The sequence below is a fragment of the Dermacentor andersoni genome, chromosome 5 (genome assembly GCF_023375885.2).
Source record: "Dermacentor andersoni chromosome 5, qqDerAnde1_hic_scaffold, whole genome shotgun sequence".
Lineage (NCBI taxonomy): Eukaryota > Metazoa > Arthropoda > Arachnida > Ixodida > Ixodidae > Dermacentor > Dermacentor andersoni.
In genome coordinates this window covers 11,969,624-11,991,641 of record NC_092818.1, presented here as the reverse complement: position 1 = coordinate 11,991,641, position 22,018 = coordinate 11,969,624, and the positions used below count along the sequence as shown (strand labels likewise).

The following is a 22,018-nucleotide window of genomic DNA, read 5'->3' as shown; positions in this document are numbered from 1 at the left end:
TGGCATCCGGTTTGGTGAGAGCACGGCTTACTTGACTTCATTGGGAGCATTAGCGACATTTACTTGGTAGTCGAGGCACCTTGACTTTGATAAATACTAGTACGTGTAAGAGTAGTTCTTGTTATCAGCAGTCATTAACGTCATATCGTTAACGAAACCCAACCTAATATTGCTAGCTGAAGAGTTAGGTATCCCTGTACAGAAGTCGATGGGCAAACCTGCAATTATTGAAGCAATATCCAAATGTGGAGCGAACGACGACGAAGTGGAGGAATGTTGGAAGACAATTTCCCAACAGCTAAAAGAAAGAGAGATAGAACTGAAGTTAAAAGAGATGCAGCTGCCTAGCCTTGAACGAACTGACAGTTTCGACATGCGCGGATACATGCAACCTTTCAGGGCGGGTAGCCACATCACTTTGTACCTTGTCAACTTTGAGAGGACGTGTACTAGAGCAGCACTTGCAGAAGAGACCTGGTCGCAACGCCTTTTGTCATTGCTTCCAAACGAAGCAGCGGACGTAATCGCGAGAATGCCAGATGAAGATGCGCGTGACTACAATAAAGTAAAGATACAAGTGAGGCGAAGGTACAGCTTGTCTACAGAAGCCATAAGCATGAAGTTTCGTAACACGGGGCGTAGTCAAGGGGATTCATTTTCGGAATTCACCTATAAATCCATGAGCTTGTTGGAAGAATGGCTTAAAAGTGCCAACGCATACCAGAACAAACAACGTCTGATTGAAGTGTTCGCGCTAGAGCAATTCTATGCGTCTATTCCAGAGAAAATGCGCCTGTGGATTGAGGACACGTCAAACATGGAGACGTTGCACACGGCAGCTACTTTGGCTGACGAGTACTGTTCCCGCAGAATGGAAACTTCAGAAGTGCAAAAGAAACTGTCGGGAGCATTCACGAAGTTTCAGAAAGAAGCGAGAGTAAGCAACCAAGGGAAATCCGACAACATTCCCGCCCAAGTGCACGCGGTCAACTCGAGTGAACCAAAAAGTTCCAAGTTTGAGGAAAAACGACCCTTAGTCTGTCAGAAGTGCCAACAACCGGGCCATATCGCAGTAGGGTGCCGACAAGCAACTGTGTCCGTTAATTTGCTAACTGAAGAGAGCGATTTAATTTAATTCTTGCGAAGATCGCGAAGTTCTTGCAAAGATTTCGAAGGGCTTCAAAGGTTGCATGAAGTGCAGACTCGCGTGACATCTCTGCATAACCTTGGCGTCAAGAAAAAGAATATAGAGCGCTTCTGAAAACTGCTATAATACAAAATCTTCCTCAAGAAATGGTACTCCGTTATACCCAGCGCATCTTGTCTTCGACAAATACAGGCGCTACTAGTTACAGGCTAAATGAAATGTCTGTTCTTCTAGACTTCTTGAGCCTTGAAGTAAGAAGCCTGGAACAGGCTATAATGATGACTTCTGGCAAGAGAGAACAAGCCTCAACCACAAAACGACAGTCTAGTGAGCATTTCCAAGGTTTTGCATCTATGTTAGCCGGGAAACTGACTCCAGAGAGTTGTATACTATGCGGAGACAAAGATCACTCGGTGGATGTCTGCCCAACGGAACTAACATTAGACTAGAAAAAATAGAAACTACGCAAATTAGGATGCTGTTTCCGCTGCGCTAGACAATTTCACAAAGCTAAGGAATACCGAAGCTGCAAGAGACTATGAGCTGTGCGAAATGCAAGGGGGCGACATATCACCACGATGTGTGACCCAAAATGGAAGCAGAAGAATACAGAAACGCAGACAACTGTTTCCAGCTCGTCAACAGACTCGCTAAAGTACACAGTTCTTCTGCAGACCGCCCAAGTTCGGGCTCTGGGCACTGGAAATAAATGTTTTATAAGAATGTTTACTGATGGTGGCAGTCAACGCAGCTTCAACACGGAAGAATTGCCTAGGAAGCTGAAAGCTTGTGTTAGCCGAAGAGCAGCTCACCATCCGTTTCAACACCAAGGAAATATTATCGGAGAGTACAAGTCACACTGCATAGCCAGTGCGACTGAAACTCACTTGAAGTAGAGGCTATAGAAGTTCCCGAAATATGCAATGACTTGTCAGCCTTGACAGAGACAAATGTACTTGCAAAGTTGAAAAGCAAGAACTTACGTTTGACTGACGTCAACGCAGTTCAGGTCTCGCCTGGCAGCTCGTCAGCGGAAGAATTAATCGACTGGACGGCTCCTTGACCACCATCGAAACTATAATAGGATGGACACTTCACGGAGATACCAGAAGTCCACCTAAGTTCTACAAGCCGGAAACTGTAAGGAACTTCAACATATGCCTAACGGAAATCAATGTTTCCCAGCAACAGAGGTCTTTCTGGGAAGTAGAACCTCTGAGAGTGGCTAACGATAAGAGACTCGAAAGATCACGAATACGTCCTGATGAACTTCGTAGAATCAATTATTAGAAACAATGGTCGCTATCAAGTAGAACTGCGTGGCGCAGCAAATGTTCCCAGCTTAAAAATAACCAGGATGTCGCGTTAGAGAGGCTGGAGTCCTTGCAGAGAAGGCTACATCGAGAATCAGAGTTTCAGAAGGAATATGACACTGCCATTAAGGGCTACTATAACAAAGGCTGCGCTGAGAAGGTCACAACACGTACCATATGCCACACCGAGCAGTAGTCCGACGCGACAGAACTACGACTAAAGTACGGGTGGTGTTCGACGCCTCGTCTCATGCTTCGGACTCACCTTCACTCAGCGACGTCTTGTGGACAGGGCCGAATTTGAACCCCAACATCCTCTACTTACTGCTGAAGTTTCGCAGCTTCAAGATTGGAATTTTCACCGACATTGAAAAAGCGTTTCTTCAGGTGTCGCTGGCTGAACACGATCGAGACGCGTTTCGTTACTTCTGGTTTGGAGAAGGGTCTTCCAATATTGATGAACTGCGCATGACAAGGGTTCCTTTTGGCGCCTGCAGCAGTCCCTTTCTCTTTGCTGCAACTCGGCGACACCATTTTCTACTGGTAGACTACAAATACCCTTCTGCTGCCAAACTATTGAAAGATAATTTCTACGTAGACGACTTGGTCATCGGAGCACAGAACAAAGAAGCGCAGCCAGTCGTTAGCAATTGCTTCAGTATCTTGAAAGAGGCAGGAATCTAACAATGTGGACGACAAATGATGGACGCTTAAGAAACTTTTACAATAGTAGAGACTTAAAGGTACAGTTCGATTTAGAAAACGAAAGGAAGATTCTTGGTCTCGTTTGGGATACCGACAAAGACATCTTAAAGCTATCACTAACGAAGATGCTTGAATTATTGAGCGAATAAAAGGTTACGAAAAGACAGATCTTAAACTTCGCCTCACTCATGTACGATCCTTTTGGATTCTTAGCAACGTTCGAACTGGTAGTCAAGTTATTTATACAAAGGCTGTGGTTAGAGAAATACACCTGGGATGCGCCACTTCCTGAGTCCCTTCTTATGGAGTGGACAGCGTGAACTAAAGGCCTTAGAACTTTTAATCAGCTGGAAGTTAGACATTTTGGTCAAACACTCCCGGACAAGAATGTGCAGGTTACCATCAAGGCCTTTAGTGACGCTAGCCCAGTTGCGTACGGCGCCATGTTTTACCTTCAGACACGAGACTTCAAGGGAGCCGCAACAGTTCGGCTACTGCTAGTCAAGTCGAGAGTCGCACCTCTACAAAAGATAACTGTGCCACGATTAGAACTGATGGGAGACCTCGTTGCAGCTCGACTAACTGCAACAGTGAAACGTGCCCTAAATCTAGAGGGCATTGAAACAGTTATGTGGACAGATTCTATGATCGTGATTCATTCGCTACGGCGTTCAGCGAAACGCTGGAAAAAGTTCGTAGCAAACCGAGTTACAGAGATACTCTCCCTAACTGATATGAACATGTGGAGACATTGTCCGGGTGATCAAAATCCAGCCGATTTACTGTCTAGAGGATCCACTGCGGAGCAACTCTTACGAAGTTCAATTTGGGGGAAAGGGCCAAACTTTCTCTACACTGAGACGACATTCGACGAGCCCTGCTACACCGAGGATACAGTCGAAATAGAAGAAACTGCCTGTACAGCAGCAGCAATTCAGGATACTGTCGGCCTAGAAGAGGAAACTGCGTGTTTTAAAGCAGCTGCTCGACCAGTGCTTGCAATTGTAAGCATCAACGACTACAGCTCTTATAACCGACTGAGGCGTATAACTGCGTGGATACAACGATTTGCTAGAAATTGCAGGTACACAGACGCCAGAAAGAAGGGACCTTTAGGCGCAACTGAAGTACAAGGGGCTGAACTTTATTGGATACGTCGAACACAAGATAAAGTGTTTGTACCGGATGTCAGCAGAATGGACATTACACTCCAGCGGTTCAGACCATATCACGAAGGATTAGGGCTTCTTCGCTTGGGAGGACGTCTTCAGTTCAGCAACCTCCGGGAAAGTTCCAAGCACCCCAATCTGCTTCCTGCTTCAGACACATTCACAAAGTTGTTGGTCAAGAAGGAACACCAACGACTTTTTTTAGAGCTATTTATTGTGCATAATAATAAGGTTACAAATGGGGATAATACATAGATACAGAGGGAGGTCCCATAGTTAACAGACTGTACAGGGGACATCCCATTGCAAATGAGTAGGATATGCAAACACAAAGCAGCTATATGCAAACAAGCAATACACTATATTAAGTTAGTCACTAGCTAACGCTGTAAAATATTTGTGATGTTCCGGCGAAGAAGACAGAAGAGACAAGAACAGGAGGGGAAGAGGAAGAGAAAGAAGTGATCAAGATGGATACCTGTAAGTAAATGAGTGTATTTTAACTCGTCCTTTATAATAGTTAATGACACAAAGCACTTATTAATATAATGATAACGATCAAATTGTTATATTGATTGCAAAAATTTACGAAGGTTTGATTTGAATGGGAAAAAATGAGAGAGTATCGTAATATGACACGGTAATTAGTTCCAAAGTAGTGTGGCTGAAAAATTAGTAGTAAATTTACCATAATTAGTTCTAGCTTTTGGTAGTAAATAGCTGTTGGTAGAAGCGAAACGGCTAGACGTGGAATATGGATACTGGCTGTTAGTAAATATAGGGAATGGGAGCTTTTCGTTAACAGATTTATAAAAAAGAATTCCAAGTGAGTATTTATTTAGCTTCTCTAACGACTAAATGCCGTTAGATCTGAGCAATGGCGATGCTTCCGATGCGTAGCTGCTACGTGTAAAGATGCGAATTGCTTGATTTTGGGTATGCTGTAGTGGGGATAAATGTGTGGGATACGTGTTTTCCCATGATGATATTGTCAACCAGCTATTACAACTAAAACAGTTTACCACCGACAGATTGGCAAAAAAGCGTCTGCCTTTAGCGATGGCTGGTCCTCGGAGAGCGCGCGCGCAACCACGAACTTCGTCGTTCTCGCCTTAAGGGTCCCGTGTCATCACGTGCAAACTTATTTCGCGTCATTGCTCCCCTCTCAAAAGTGACCGGCCCGGTCGCTTCAAGGGCAGCAGGCGCGCACTATTGGCAAGAGTGCCAACGTGAAAAGACAAAAAACAAACATACAGGAATGTACACAATGCTGAAGCGGTTTGTGAGGGTTGCTTAGCCCTCGCGTGCGTAGTACGGCTTCATCCGTACTACGTGGACGACTTCAACACGGGGACGGCGTCGGTTCGAACCAGGATCAGAGCTTTGAGGCACCACCTCGTAGTTTACATCACTGAGGCGGCGTAGAACTTCATAGGGGCCAAAATAGCGGCGCAACAATTTCTCTGAGAGCCCACGGTGTCAGATAGGTGTCCACACCCACACGCGGTCGCCTGGTAAGTAGTGGACATTCCGTCGGGTCCGGTTGTAACGGTAGGCGTCGGTATTCTGCTGGGAGCGGATGCGATTCCGAGCAAGCTGGCGAGCTTCCTCGGCTTTCTCGCCGAAATCTTCAGTGGTGTCATTCCTTGTGGCTCCGTGGTCTACTGGGAGCATGGCGTCTAAGAGGGTTGTAACGCGACGTCCGTAAACAAGCTCGACTGGTGTAAACTCGGTGGTCTCCTGCACAGCGGTATTGTAAGCAAACGTGACGTATGGCAAAATTTCATCCCATGTTTTGTGTTCCACATCGATGTGCATGGAGAGCATGTCGGCTAATGTTCTGTTTAGGCGCTCTGTTAAGCCGTTAGTTTGGGGATGATAGGCTGTGGTCTTTCGGTGGTCGGTGTGCGTCAGTGTGACGACTTGTTGCGATAACTCCGCTGTAAACGCTTCACCGCGGTCAGTAATGAGTACAGCGCGGGCACCGTGGCGAAGCATGATGTTGTGGACGAAGAAGCTGGCGACTTCAGGAGCAGTTCCCCGCGGCACAGCTTTCGTCTCCGCATAGCGAGTTAAATAGTCAGTTGCCACGATTATCCACTTATTTTGCAAGGAGGACGTGGGGAACGGCCCAAGAAGGTCCATTCCCACTTGCTGGAACGGCGCCGGAGGCGGATCCAAAGGCTGAAGGAGGCCGGCAGGCTTGGCGGGTGGAACTTTACGCCTCTGACAGTCACGGCACGTTCGCACATAGCGCTGAACCGACGAAAATAGGTGTGGCCAATAGTATTTTTGCCGTATGCGCGCTAATGTCCTCGCGAAGCCTAAGTGGCCGGCGCAGGGATCGTCGTGACACGCCTGTAAAACTTCCTCGCGCAGTGCCATCGGAACGACGAGAAGGAACGTTTCCTGGCTGTTCTCGAAATTTTTCTTGTGCAGGACGTCGTTTCGCAGGCAGTACGACGTCAATCTTTGTGAAAGCGGGCGTGGGACAACAACGTCAGCTCCCTCGAGATATCGTATGACTGGAAGCAGCTCAGAGTCTGCACGTTGATAGTCAGCCATGCGCACCACGTCGACGACACCAAGAAACGACAAATCTAGCTCCAAGTCGGAGGATGTCAAGGGAATAGCAGAACGTGACAAGCAGTCAGCGTCGCTATGCTTATGGCCGGATCTGTAGACAACAATTATGTCGTATTCCTGGAGGCGGAGGCTCCAACGAGCGAGGCGACCTGACGGGTCTCGTATATTGGCAAGCCAGCAGAGCGAGTGGTGATCGCTGATCGCTCGAAATGGCCGGCCGTATAAGTAGGGTCGCAACTTGCTGATGGTGCACACGACTGCTAAGCATTCTTTTTCGGTCGTTGAATAATTACGTAACTATTACACGATTACACGCAATTACACGTAATTACGTGTAATTGCATACGACTCGCGTACTCAATTACACGTTCTGCACCATCTTGCCATTAAACCAGTATGGCCCCGAGTCCTACATTGCTGGCATTGGTGTGTATTTCAGTTGCCGCGGTGTCATCAAAATGCGCCAGCACTGGAGCGGATTGAAGGCGTTTACGCAATTCGGTGAAGGCCTGCTCTGGTCTTCCGTCCACGCAAAGGGCACATCTTGTCGTGTCAGTCTCGTGAGTGGTTCAGCAATCCTTGAGAAGCCTTCAACGAAACGACGGTAGTAAGCGCAGAGGCCCAGGAACCACTGAACAGCCTTTTTATCTTTAGGACGAGGAAACTCGGCAACGGCAGCGAGTTCTTCTGGGTCTGGTCGTACTCCTTGGGAACTGACCACGTGGCCTAGAAACTTGAGTTCCTGGAAGCCAAAGTAACATATTTCAGGCTTGATGGTGAGGTTGGCCTTGCGTATTGCGGTAAGGACACTTCGTAGCCGGGCGAGATGTTCATCGAACGTGCTGGAAAACACAACAACGTCTAGGTACACTAGACACGTATGCCACTTTAGTCCAACGAGTACAGTGTCCATCATTCGTTGAAACGTAGCAGGAGCGGAACAGAGACCGAAAGGCAGCACTTTAAATTCGTACAGCCCATCGGGAGTCACGAAGGCGGTTTTTTCACGGTCACGCTCGTCCACCTCGATTTGCCAGTAGCCTGACTTTAGGTCTAACGAAGTAAAAAACTGAGCATGACGCAGATCCCAGACAACACTCGACGTCCTGAGTACGTCCTCAAAAGGTACAAACGTCCTCGTCCGTTCTGTGTCGTTCTGAGGATGTCCTGGGGACGTCATGAAAAGGTAGAGGCGCCCTCGTCCGTTCTGCGTCGTTCTGAAGATGTCCTGAGGATAACAGTTGCAGGATTATCCTAGAATTGTCCTCAAAAGGACGTGTTCAGGATAACAAATCTGTTAATCCCTTGGAAAGCTGCTAGTTGTGAAATAAATGCCGTTTAAGTGTTGATTTATTACGAAATACAATTAAAAATAGCTGGTTATGTATAAAAGGCTATGAAGTTACGATGATAACCTAATTAGACGTTTTGCCTGAACTGAACGAACATCGGCATAAATAAGTCGTCGATGCAATTTTGGTAAATGAGCTATATTTTTCCTTAGCCGTCTCCCTTACGGACTGCTTGGCAAAAAATAAGCGTTGTAAAGAATGACATTTTGTTCAATATCGCCGCCCCCGCGTTTTTTTTTTTTTTGGCCGCTGGCAACACTGGGATGAAGTCAAGCCAAGCCCGAGCCTCCCATTTTGGCGGGGCGCTCAATCAAAAAGATGGCGCAGTGCGATGCGGTCGCTGATGAAGTCATGACAGCAAAAAATGACCTCGAGCCAGATGTGAATGCCGGTGAGTGCTGTCCAGCCTTCTGAAAACCGTGGTGTTGTTTGTTGTGCTCGTGATGGAGGAAAGTAGTGAACGACAGTTTCGCCGGGAGCGAAAACGGCGCGTTGATGCGTGTGTTCATTTCCTAAGAGACGTTCACAATGGCTTCGCAGCGCCGGCGTGCAGCGCCTCACATGCAACGGAGCCCACACAGGCGCTGTCTTTCGTGTCCGGCGCGGATGACTGCGGTCACGTGGAGAATCAGCGTGAAATGAATTTGGATGATAGAGAGATAGCGCAATCTCCTGAGTTGAGTCCAGAGCTAGCACGTTTTGTTCATGACGATGTGCAAGTGGTGTGTCAGCATGGCGTAGTGGACACTGAGTTAGTGAGTGACCTAGTCAGCGGTTCTTTATCTGATGGCGACGTGGACTCGTCACCTTCGACCATTTTGTTGCAACACGAACAACGCCAACTCCAAAGCAGTGATGCACAAATCACGCAGGACTCTGAATCTGATAGTGGCGAGAGCAATGTGTTGACCATACGGCAGATGTTGCAAGCATGGGCTGTTGAATCGCGCTGCCCTCAGGCCGCGGTCACGTCACTATTGGCAGTTCTGCGAAGCCACAGTTGCCTTTCGTCACTACCGTCGTCTGCTAGAGCTCTTCTGCAAACTCCAAAAAGGGTCCTCAACATCAAAGAGCTAGGAGGAGGGAAATTTAACCATTTTGGCCTAGAGGCAGGACTGCGGCAAACACTTCTTGGCCGTGAGCACTTGCCTGCCGAGCTTAGTCTTAGCTTTAACATTGATGGTCTGCCACTAGCCAAGAGTTCGAGAGACCAATTCTGGATCATCCTCGGCCGCATCCGAAATTTTGAAGATCGAGAACCATTTGTTGTCAGTGTTTTTTTTCGGCAAAACCAAACCGCAAGATACAAATGAGTTCTTGCAGTGCTTTGTTGAGGAAGCCAAAGAACTGCTGGCGGAAGGCCTTTCTGTTCATAATGCATCAGTTCCTGTGAAGCTGCATAGTATAATTTGTGATGCACCTGCTAAAGCCTTTGTCCTTTATATCAGGAGCCACACAGGATATTTCAGCTGCACAAAATGCACCGTCAAGGGAATGTATAGAGCAGGAAGAGCTTGTTTCCCGACTTTTGCTAACACCCTCCGTACTGATAACAGTTTTCGCAACCAGAGTCAGGAGCAACACCACACAGGCCGCAGTATTTTGGAGGAACTCCCAATAGATATGGTAAAGGATGTGCCTTTGGACTACATGCACCTTGTCTGCTTAGGTGTCATGCAAAAACTCCTTGTTCTGGGGGTTCGCGGGCCGAAAGAAGTGAGACTTGGCTCTAAAGTTCGAAGTGAAATCTCTGAGAGGAACATTAAACTTGCAAAGTTCATTCCTTCTGACTTTAATAGGAAGCCGCGAAGTCTGGTGGAGCTAGATCGCTGGAAGGCAACTGAACTTCGCTTCTTCTTACTATACGGAGGGCCTTTAGTGTTGTCTTCTACAATCCCTTCCCACATGTATGAGAATTTTCTTACACTGCATGTGGCCATTACAATACTAGCCTCACCTAATTCAACTGCAAGTGAGGTTAGTTATGCAGGTGACTTGTTAAACATTTTTCTTCGAAACTTCATCAACATTTATGGACAAGAGCAAGTGTCGCACAATGTGCATGGCTTAAGCCACATTGCATCTGATGTGTTGCACCTAGGTTCCCTGGATGCTTGGAGTGCATTTCCATTTGAAAACTACATGTCAAACATCAAGAGAATGATACGAAAACCTGAACATCCCCTTGAGCAGCTCTGCAATAGATTGTCAGAGCAAAGAAATGTTCCAAAAAGGAATTTGGTACCATCAGAAGGTCTATTTTCTGTAGAGCATAACTGCGGTCCATTGATTCTGCCATTCCAAGGCACACAGTTTAAAAAGGCCACATTACCTGGCAATGTTGTACTGGTAGCTGGTAAGAAGAACAGCTGCTGCACACTAAATAATGGAACAATTATTATTGTGGAGAACTTTGTGCATGACAAGTCAGGCACACCCGTTGTGATAGGAAGAGAGTTCCTCCAAAGAAGAGACTTGTATACAAAACCTTGTCAATCAAGAATGCTTGGGATTTGCATTGCATCTCAGCTTTCTGGCTTGCGGTCCTGGCCAGTTCAGAGTATACTTCAGAAATGTCTGAGAGTGTTGTTCAAGAGAGAAAATATTATTTTTCCACTTTTGCATGCTGTTGTTCCGCAATAGTTGTCTTGTTGCTGTACAGATGTTGCAATTTCATTTGTCCTCATTAGTGTAATGCTTTTGGAAATAAACTAGGTTTCTCTCTTTTTTTGCAAGGTGGCCTCTACATAGTAGTGAAATTTCCTGAAGAAGATGATGCTGTTGCCATTATACATAAAAACTGGATCGATGGCAACGGCTGCATGTGGCCTCCACAAACAAAATACATAAAAAGCTTGTTAAAAGCTGGGGCCATGCCTGGAAATGACTGGAGGAGTCTGCCTTGTGAAGTGGTTGAGGCATTTGGTAATATTTATTATTTTGTCCATTTTATATATGCAGGCTGCAGCCGTATTGCAATGATTGTGTACTCTTCGAACAGGTAGACTTGTGTGCTTTATTAAACATGTAAATTAACTAATTCTGCATGCAGCTTGCACTATGTTGAATTCTGTTCTGAAGCCCCACCTGTTTATGACAGAACCTATAGGTCAACCAAAGCTTCAGATCAAGCGAGTGAAAGGTGAATGTTGAGCTTGCAAATTAAATGTCGGCCACTATGTCTTCAGGGAGAACATGCTGTTATTTAAGCGTCTTGTACATACTTGTTCAGATAATTTTAATAGAAAGTCTCAAAACAAACTATTGCAGCTATAACTTAAAACTATTCCAATCTGTTTTTATTCCAAATTGGCCATTAGCCCTCTGTGATAGGTCAAAATGGCTTGGGATCTGCCCATATTGGTGTGGCGCCCACTCATATGGGCTGCACTCGAAACATTCTGACCTATCAGAGACGGCTAATGACCAATTTGGAATAAAAACATAGTGGAATAGTTTTAGGTTGTAGGGCCTTTTTGTGGACAACTGCACAAGTGAGTGCCCACACTGGTTGGGGCATGTGGTTGTACTGCGTTTAACCATAGCTGACTAAACACTTCTGTTGCTGAATGTTCTTATCAAAAGAATAGGAGCATCTTTATTCACATAGAAAATGTTACTTCTGCCACTTTGCACCAGCAAAGTAGGCCATAGTTGATCATTGCAATAATAGTTCAGCATGGTAGTTCCATACAGCACTACACTATGTTGCTTACAGCGCAAGGAATGCCGTCACTATCTCCCGTATTCCATTGGTACCAATATGGAGAAGTTGGGGTAAATTGCTTTTATAGGTCAAAGCAGATTATTGACAATGTGGGACCACAATGAACTGCTTAGTTAGATGAGGCTTTAACTGCAGTGATCTTGTTTTAAACGGTGCTTGTATTTCAATTCTTGCCCGCATTCAAATGAAATTTGCAAATTAATTCTGCCCATTTATTTATACTTATGCCATACTTGTCTTTAATTTTTGCCTTAATTTCCTACTCATATGAAAAATCAGTTAAGCCAGAGAGGGCATAGGTGAAATTATAGTTAATTGAGGTGTAGAAATAATGCAGTAAAGGGACATGAAAATGAACAAAAAGGTAACTGCTGCTTGTGGCAAGTAACCTTTTTGAATACATATGCAGTTTGAATACATTTAAAGTTCCAGTGATGTCCTGTATTTTTAAAGCCAGTGCGGAATAATATTGCCAATTTCAGCCAATTACGAAGATGCTGTACGGGGCCTCAGAAAAGCTGAAGACAACTCAGACATCGCAAGTGCAAGTGAACGTGGCAGAGGAAAAAGGAAAAAGAAAAGAAGGCTCTACAGTGACGAAGACGAGATGCCACTCCCACAGCCACCACAGTCTATGCAGAAAAGTGTGTATTTTTTTCAGCTATCTGTAGAGAGGTGACAAAGATGTCATGGTCTTCATATTGGAGGGTTACTAGATTTGTGAAATACTGTTTACTAGTCTGCTATGCATGACAGTCATCAGCGGTGCTCTATATTGCCAGTGGACGTATAGCCAGGGAGTGGCACACTGGGCACGTGTTGCCCCCCCCCCCCTCCCTTTCTCTAATCAACTGTTACACCTAGAGTGCTCAGGCAATTTTGTCATGTTCTCATGCAGGAGCAACACATGGTATTGCAGAAAGATCTGCAAGGATGGAACCGTCAAGTATTTCGACTGTTTCACAGCACTTGGCATATAATGGTATGGTTTCTTGCATGCATTTATGGTGCATAAATGAAGTTGTCAATTTTATAATGTAGTTTAAACATCTCATTGTTTAACTCAAAAGAAGCTGCTGATTGCATTGCCACAATTTTTGGTAATTGCAACTAAATCTGGTAATTTTTGCATCACTTGTTTTGCTATGCAGGTGCAATATGTGATGTGCAGGCCATTGAACCACATTTCGGTTTTACTTGTTGCTTGAAAGAGTTGTGGCATGTCATTTGCTCATTTGCTGCATGTTCGTATTTGTTATTATGTAACATTTGCATTCACAATTGTCATCACAGAGAGCTTGTATCACAGCACGTAGCAAATTTTAACATCGCTGGCTGCAGGGATGTCAAGCCCATTAACGTTTATGTAGCTGTCTATGCACCTAACGGGTCTAAATATTGAACCTGAAACATTAGTATTACAAAATGTTTTTATACTATTAACAAGTACCGCTGTTATGATTGCAACGAGCAGAATTCTTTCCAAGTTATACCTTATGTTCTTGTGCAGAAAGAATGCATGGTTCTGCAAAGCGGTCTGGAAAGGAGTCACTGCACTCGTGGAACGTTCCACAGTGCTCTGCATATAATTGTAAGACCACTAGCTTGTGTTGGGCTAGCTTGTGTTTCAGCACACTGAAAGATAACCTTTTTGATCTGCTTGAACGATACGTGCTGTCATGGGTGTTGACGAAACGTCGCACCAAAAGCAAGCCATGGTTTACAAAAGAGGTGCGCAGATGCGTTGAAGAGAGACATCTATATGCATGCCTAAAGAGAAAATAATTGCAAGAATCAGTTCAGAAAGATTACAAAAGATATGAATAGCTTGGTTCAAAAAGTCAAATTTGCCTACTTCTAGTCCTTTGGTCACCCTAAAGGATTTTGGCAGTATATATTTTTAAAAATAGGAAGGGTGGGTTGTCCGTCCCACCACTTCATCATGACGGAATTATTGTTCACTATAGTCTGGAGAAAGTGAAGTGCCGTAAGGCGCTTTTCAGCTTGGTATTTTCTACTGCTGAAAGCAGCATTTGCTCGGCCGACTATTGCCCTGACTTTATCAGTACCAAACCCATGGCAGCTGTTCTATTTGAAGAGCGAGGAATCGTGTCATTCTTAGGAATGCTTGAAAGAAAACAGTGCTACTACACCAGACAGTTTACCCACGATCCTGCTCTTTTCTTGTGCTTTTTCTTTGTCAAAGTAGCTGCAGATTTTCTTCACCAAGTCATTATAAGACTGATTTTTACCTGATGAATGAAAACTTGCAAACGTTGTGCCTATCTTAAATCAGGACTTTTAAATATTGTTTCAAATTATTGACCAGTGTCTTTGACCAGTGTGACATGTAAAGTTTTTGAGCAGAAGCTTTATACTAGTATGAGTCATCTTAGTGCATGCTCATTGTTAAATACCCATCAGCATGGTTTTCGCAGCGGTTACTCGTGTGTCACCCAGATTACAGAATTCGTTTATCACTTAATGAGTGCACGGGATATAGGACATTCTGTTGACTGTATATTTCTTGACATCTGAAAAGCATTTCATGTTGTGTCACATTCGTTATTAATAGAAAAATTATCTTGGTACAACATAAATGAGAATGTGTCTGTTTACATATTTTGAGAAGCCAACAAACAAAGACTCCAAGGACAACATAGGGATAGGGAAATTATTTGTATGCACTAATTGAAAAAAAGAAATGATAAATTAATGGCAATGAAGGTGGATGAAAAAACAACTTGCCACAGGTGGGGAATGATCCGTCTTCGTGTTACGCATGCGATGCTCTAGCCAATTGAGCTACCGCGGTGCCATTTCCCCATCCACTTTCTTGGGTATTTGTTTTACTACAAGTAACCTTGGGAGTGTTAGCAAGTGCTACCACTCGCAAAACTTAGCGGCTGATTGGAACATCCTTTCTGCCGCAGGCGTCACGAGTACGTGATTTTTTTGGTTGAAGGCAACTGGTCAATAAACCCACGCGTGCTTCCTGAAGGCATCAATGTTGCCAGATTCGAGACACTCCATGCCACCTGAAGGCATCGATGTTGCCAGATTCGAGACCCTCAACAAGGGTCTGGAATCCGGCAACATCGATACTTTCAGGTAGCATGCATGGGTTTATTGACCACTTGAGGGTCTCGAATCTGGCAAGATTGGTGCCTTCAGGTAGCATGTGGGGGTTTATTGACCAGTTGCCTTCACCCAAAAAGATCACGTACTCGTGACGCCTGCAGCAGAAAGGATGTTCCACATCCGCTGACAAGGTTTGTGAGTGGCGGCGCTAGCTAACACTCCCAAGGTAAATACCCAAGAAAGTGGATGGGGAAACGGCACTGCGGTAACTCCATTGGTTAGAGCGTCGCACCCATAATCCGAAGACGTGGGATCGTTCCCCACCTGTGGCAAGTTGCTTTTTCATCCACCTTCATTTCCGTTAATTAATGATTTCTTTAATTCCATTAGTAACTACAAGTAATTTCCCCCATGTTTTCCTTGGTGTATTTGTTTGTAGGCTTCTCGTGATTATCGGGGCCCCTCAGTTAATCCCCTTCTCGTTGTTTACATATTTTGACACTTTTCATAAATGAATACAACCTACAAACTTTTACCACATGTTCTGGCATTTAGTTATAAATTACAAGCAATTACAATTAAGAATTGTGAATTACATAAAATTAAATTAAGAATTACAAGCAATTGGACCCAGCTGAAGTGATGCCTTGTGTTCTTGTGCAGAAAGAATGCATGGTAGTCCTGAGTGTTCTGCAAGGGAGCCACTGCAGCAGAGCTTTCCACGGCGTCCTGAATGTGATGGTAAGACCTCTAGTTTGTCTTAAACTGGCTGAACAAAGTTTAACCTTGCATATTCTGTATAATTATTTTTAAAGTCTTTGTCCATCATCGACTAATACATATTGTGTTGCTGATTTAACTGACAAAATCAAAAATCACCACAAAGCAAAACAAGTTATGTATCATGCAGGTGCCAATGGGGCAAATCTTTAAATCTTTGTTGGATATCTCAGAATTTTCATTTACTCAAAAACCCACAAGCATCCTTTCACAAGGGGCCAGCTGCACAAAAATTTAATATGATGGCTGCATGGATTCGGTGTAGTCTGAATGGTCACCCGAAAGTTGCTACTTATGCTACCGTATGCTCACTGTCTGTGTACATATTTCAACACTTTGAGTAAACGAATACAACCTACATACTCTCACTACATGTTCTCACATTTAATGGCAGGTTTTCTTTGCTACAAGCAGTGGGGTGTAGCTGACTGAGCCATTTATATTTGCAAAAGTTTATAGTTTGCAAAATTGCTCATCATGAGTCCAACGCTAAATGCACGTTACATTGCAGAAAACAGGAGTTTAAGTTGCATCTCAACGCCATGTGGAGAAGGTAGATTTGAATTTGCAGACTGTTCTAAAATGCACACATTTTGTCAATGTGATAATTTTATTCGAAACTGCAGTGTATTGCTTCTATTTTGGTGACATTGCAGACAACGCTCAGAGTGACTTGCCAGGCTTGTGGCCGTGTGTTAATCGAACGGCGACACCAAGCTCAGGTAAGGTATGCATGGCTATCGAAATCAGCTCCAATACTATATTTGTGCTGTTTTTTTTCGAAAGCCATTACGACTGTAGGAGCCAGCCATTTGAGCATGAACATTTAGGTAGGTTGAGTGCATCATGTTCTAGTACCATGGCATGCCAATTTATTCCCTTTGTTGCATCGACACTTGTCTTTGCAAATAGGGTTGGAGAGACGCCAGAAAACTAGCACCCATGCCCGCTCGCCTCTTACAGCTGCCTCTCAGCCAAGAAATGACTTCTCACGATCAGGTAAGACTAAGTATATTGATTGCACTGCTGTTACTTATCTTGCCATAACTTGCAGGATCATATGGGCTGAGCAGGGCTCCATTTCCCACTGCTGATGTACTGTCTAGTAAGTGCATGTTACTTTTAGTTGATACTAAGTGATAATTTGAATGCTAAGTTTGGCCATGCTCTGTCATACAACAGGGCATGACTATTGCAGTATTGCTTTCTGGTACAGCAGAGAGTAGATTCCGTTGCAATTTAATTAGGCAATACTGCTGAATGAGCTTGCAAAATCTGATTACATTCATAATGCAACCTCGACGTTCGCATGCTATGCAACTGCAAACTTGTGAACTAGAAAACCTTGTTTTGCTATTGATGGACATTTCATTGGCAAAGAACCTTGTGCGGGAAATTCACTCTCAATGGCTAAATAACTTGCAGCACCTACCTCAAGGGCCACAAGCAGGTCGGTTTCAACCATAAATGGGCCATCTGGTAAGCAAAAAACTACATTCTATTAGACTGGTGTTCTAATTTGAGATGCTTTCTAGTGCTACGTATTCTGCCTGTGCATAATGCATGCCTGGATTCCTTGGGCTTTTTTTAACATAATGGTTAGCATCCAAAATCACAGTTGAGTGTGACACCCTGGACAAAATTTAAGATCAAAAATAATGTACAGCGCGAAGGACAAGGACTGCGAGAGACGACATACACAGCGCTGTATATGTCGTCTCTTGCAGTCCTTGCCAGCGCTGTGTATGTCATCTCTTGCAGTCCCTGTCCTTCGCGCTGTACATTATTTTTGATCATGAATTATCAACTAGCCCAAGCAACCAACCTAAAATTGAAGACTTTTGTGCGCATGGATTTTTGCTGTCAATGTGAAACAGACAAGAAACTACGAGTGTGCATCATCCGAGTTTTCATTGTCAGCTTGCCTTGTCTACTCAGGTGGATGGCCTCTACCTTCCATCTCAAATTGGCTGTATGCTTATCTGCCAAACCTAACCTATGCCTGCGGATTTCTTGATCTCATCACTCTGTCTGCATAATTCTCTGCTGCCCTCAACTGCCTACTCTTCCCTTTATATATCACCATTCATCTGGTCTACCATTACATACATGAGACAACCTTTCCAGTTTCACTTCCCTTTATTCTAAACTAGAATGTCATTTGCCTACCTTCTGCATTTACATGTAAATTTTTTGTTTCATTGCTAATTGCACGATTGCCTTTTTTGTCAATTTTCTTAGTTACCCAAGTTCTAGCTCCATGGGCTAGTGCTAGCAGAATACAATGATTACATACATTTCTTTTCGAATATGTCAGTAAGCTGCAGATTTTTATTACATTGTTATTGTTACCTCAATCTTTGTAGATTTTGAACACCAGGTCTTCAAGATCTTGCAAACAATTTTAATGAGGGTTGAGCACCAAGGGCGCCAACTTGATGCCATTGCACAACAGCTATACAGTGGCCCTTTGACAGTTGGGCCCGCAAAGGATGTGGTCCCAAAACCATTCGAGGACATCGAGGCATTCGAAGAATTTGATGCCGAGATATCAACAAATGAAGGAACAAGGACACGCCTGGTCTGATATTTTTTCTTCTCTTTACCTCCTCTATCAAATGTACTTGCATATATGAAACTGACATTCCAGTGCACGTTTTACAGGAATAGTGGTGCAGAGCAAAACATAACACTGACACTAGGAGGCACATAAAAAGGACAACACACTGCGCTACAAGCAACAGTGATTATTCTCAAAACCAGACTGCTTCTATACCATCAGCCTCAAGCAGACATAGATCACGTGGAAGCACTGAGACATGCGCTATGAAAATCACACCATCGAAATTGGCATTGCTTACGCAGGAAAGCTAACTCCTTGGGAAATAACGCTATTGATGGCTTGTTAATGCAAAATTCACCAAGTATGTCGATATGCTCTGCCTCAACAATCAATAAGGTGACCTCTTTATATCGAGCAACAATGATGGCGAAAACATGATTATTGTTGGCCAGATTGCTGAGGCCGTGCATATCGACGCACTTAGTGAATTTTGCATTAGCAAGCCATCAATAGTGTTGTTTCGCAAGGAGTTAGACTTCCTGCATAAGCGGTGACAATTTGTTCTGGTAGATTATCGTTGGTCGTGAATATGGTTCGACAGTGCGACTTTCATAGTGCATGTCTCAGTGCTTCCACGTGATCTATGTCTGCTTGCCACTGATGGTATATAAGCGGTCTGGTTTTGAGAACAGGTTGTTGCTAGAGCACTGTGTGTTATCCTTTTATGTGCCTCCTAGTGTCCATGTTACATTTAGTGCTACATCAAAAGTATTCCTGATGATTCACCAACAAGCCCCCTCCCCGTCACTACCCATGTTTTACATATGCAGCAATTTCATAGTCTTGGAGGCAGCAGCATAGGACCCGCAACACGGCGCATTTTAGGAATTTTGCTAAGCCAAAAAGTGGCAGTGCAGTACAGTTGGCTTGGCAAAAAAGGAAAGAAAAGTTTTTCTGCACTGCAAGTGGCTGACACAATCACAAGTAAGGCATTGGCTGCCTGAATGTTTATATTGTCGGTAAAAAGAAACTTGGTAGAATAATTTCCTTTCTCGCTTTCAAAAGTCAAACTTGTATGGGTATGCATACTTCGTAAATGTCAAGCTGAGGAGTGTTAAACCAGCTGAGCCAAGTACTATTGTACTTGGGCAAGCTAAGATGGCTAATATGTAATTTCCTGTTGAGCTTTGAGCTTGTATATGTACAACGTTGTATAAATAATCTCCAGTGGATCTTTCAGGGGCTGTAATGCAAAATTTTCCCACATCAAAAAGAAATGATGTCGAGAGTATAATAAAGGTGTGGCTGCGCCACTCTGGCGAAAAACTTCGAAAACAGCAGGCCAAGGCTGCCACATCTGAAAGTGAGTTTGGTATTTAGACTATCGTGAAAAATACTCAAAACATTATTATCCTACATGAATACTTAACGTTTGAAGGCGAGTGTTTTCGTGCTTATGGGTTTGATCCCCATATGACAATTTGGATGCTGTCTGGCACCCAACATAGCTGCATGGGCTGCCTGTTTGAGAAGTTGCACTTTGCTGTACTTGCAATATTTATATTCTTGTAGAACCATTGTCATTATCAGTGCTCATCATCACAGTATACATTTTCTTCTAGGCTCACTGGATGTGAACTCGGATTTCTCTGATTAAATGCCTGAAAATTTAAGATTTCAAGAGGAGTCAATTTGCTCAAGATTTATTGCTGGCCTTTGCAGGTGCCACCAGTCTATAATAAACTCTAGTCATTGGGAAACTTGTTATATTTGTGTTTGCTTTAGCAGGTGCCATGACTATCACCCGTATGCATTGCCTGCTACAGATACTTTTTAGAACCAGGTAGATTCATTTTCGTTGGTACAGAAAAATTACATTTTCTTGCAGCCAGAATTTCATCCATGATGCAAAAGGCAGAATTGACATTATCTGGGCAAGGTGCTCATGGCACCTTCAATATTGAGTTTCGTGCGATAGACGAAGTAGCCAATTCACTTTACAACCACACGTCAGGCAATTAAGCAGCACCAAACCTTACTGTGCATGTGTGTTGAAAACTAGCTGATCATGGCAAGAGCTTGTGCTACTTTTGTCACGTAATGCCCTGTCAGCATTGGCTGTTTAATATGTGTAAATTAGCCTTGTATATTACCCAGCAAGCTGAGGCACCAAGGCATTCCATTCATTATGATCAACTTCTGGACGCAGCAATATGTGCAGCCCATAAGCATGCCTTAGTGTTATGTTCTGTTAAAAGCTAAACGACGTTATTGAATGCAAAAATTCTGCATGCAAGGAAGCCTACAGTGCACCCTAATAAGTCCTCAAAACATCCTAGAAAAATCCTTGTGGGCTATCTGAGGATGTTCCGAGGATGTGCCGAGGCCGGACATGAGGACCTTTCTAGGCCTTTGCAAGGACCAGTAGAGGATGTACTCAGGACGTTGCAATGTCCTTGAGGGGATGTACTGAGGACATACTCAGGACGTCAGTGCGTTGTCTGGGGACGGTCCAAAGCGTCATCGATCTGTGGCAGGGGATAAACGTCGCGTTTGGTGACTCGGTTAAGCCGTCTGTAGTCAACGCAGAAGCAGAGTGTGTTGTCTTTCTTTTTTACTAGTACGACAGGCGATGTCCACGGACTTGTCGACGGCTGGATGACGCCATCATTTAGCATTTCTTGAACTTGACGCTTAATCGACTCCCGCTCCATAGGTGGCACGCGACACGGATGCTGACGAACAGGCTGCGCCGACTGCTTTGTAACTATCCGGTGTTGCGTAACGGAAGTGCGCTGGACTTTGGATTCCGTGAAAAAACAGCCGGAGAATTCTGTCAGTAGGCCCAGCAGCTGATCCTTCTGTACATCTGTTAAGTCAGCATTAATGTGGACGCGGGTATTCAGGATGGCGTGAGTTGCTGCATCCAGTGAAGTCACTTGTAACGTGCCGATGTCGGAGAAGTCAGCAATGTCGTTCAAGAATGCCACAGCTTTACCTTGAAGGACGTGCTGATACTCACGGCTGAAGATTGTCAACAAAACTTGCGAGCAGTTATGCTGTATTCGAACAAGGCTGTATTTGAACGATGCAAATGTGTCTTTCGAGCAGCAGCGGGATATTTGCCTCGGCAATACCCTCATAGCTGTCGAATGCGTCGCAGGTGACGAGGGTCACTACGCTGCTCCTTGGCGGCACCGTGATGTTCTCGTCAACAATCCTCAAGGCGTTGACATACGTGTCGTCAGTGCTGCTCCCTGCTAAGGCCTGCGCCGTCGAAAACGTTACCCGCGACTTTTGTAAGTTAATCACAGCTCCATTAGCCTGCAGAAAGTCCATTACCAGAATTAGGTCCCTCGAACAGCTTGGGAGGATAACGAAATCTCCGAGGTACGTAAACCCACGAATGCTCACTCGCGCTGTGCGTCTTCCTACCGGGGTTAGCAGATGGCCTCCTGCAGTGCGAATCTGCGACCCAGTTTAATCGGTAGAAACTTTCTTCAGCTTGCAGGCAAGGTCCATGCTCATAACTGAGGTGTCCGCTCCAGTGTCGATTAACGCCGTTATTTCTTCGTCGTCTATGGTGACGGGAATG

The 22,018-nt window shown here is 44.4% G+C and overlaps 3 long non-coding RNA genes across 3 annotated transcripts; all 3 read left to right on the top strand.

Annotated features, from left to right (window-relative positions):
• The first annotated feature begins 11,013 nt into the window (after positions 1 to 11,013).
• On the top strand, positions 11,014 to 12,974 carry LOC129384518 (uncharacterized). Its single transcript, XR_008612232.1, has 3 exons — positions 11,014 to 11,197; positions 12,482 to 12,643; positions 12,898 to 12,974. It is a non-coding gene; the product is annotated as an uncharacterized lncRNA (long non-coding RNA).
• Positions 12,975 to 15,753: 2,779 nt separating this feature from the next.
• On the top strand, positions 15,754 to 16,964 carry LOC140218318 (uncharacterized). Its single transcript, XR_011894579.1, has 4 exons — positions 15,754 to 15,821; positions 16,517 to 16,582; positions 16,647 to 16,859; positions 16,915 to 16,964. It is a non-coding gene; the product is annotated as an uncharacterized lncRNA (long non-coding RNA).
• A 2,206-nt stretch (positions 16,965 to 19,170) lies between these two features.
• Positions 19,171 to 20,139, top strand: LOC126530130 (uncharacterized). Its single transcript, XR_007599362.3, has 3 exons — positions 19,171 to 19,407; positions 19,664 to 19,786; positions 20,046 to 20,139. It is a non-coding gene; the product is annotated as an uncharacterized lncRNA (long non-coding RNA).
• The last annotated feature ends 1,879 nt before the right edge of the window (positions 20,140 to 22,018 follow it).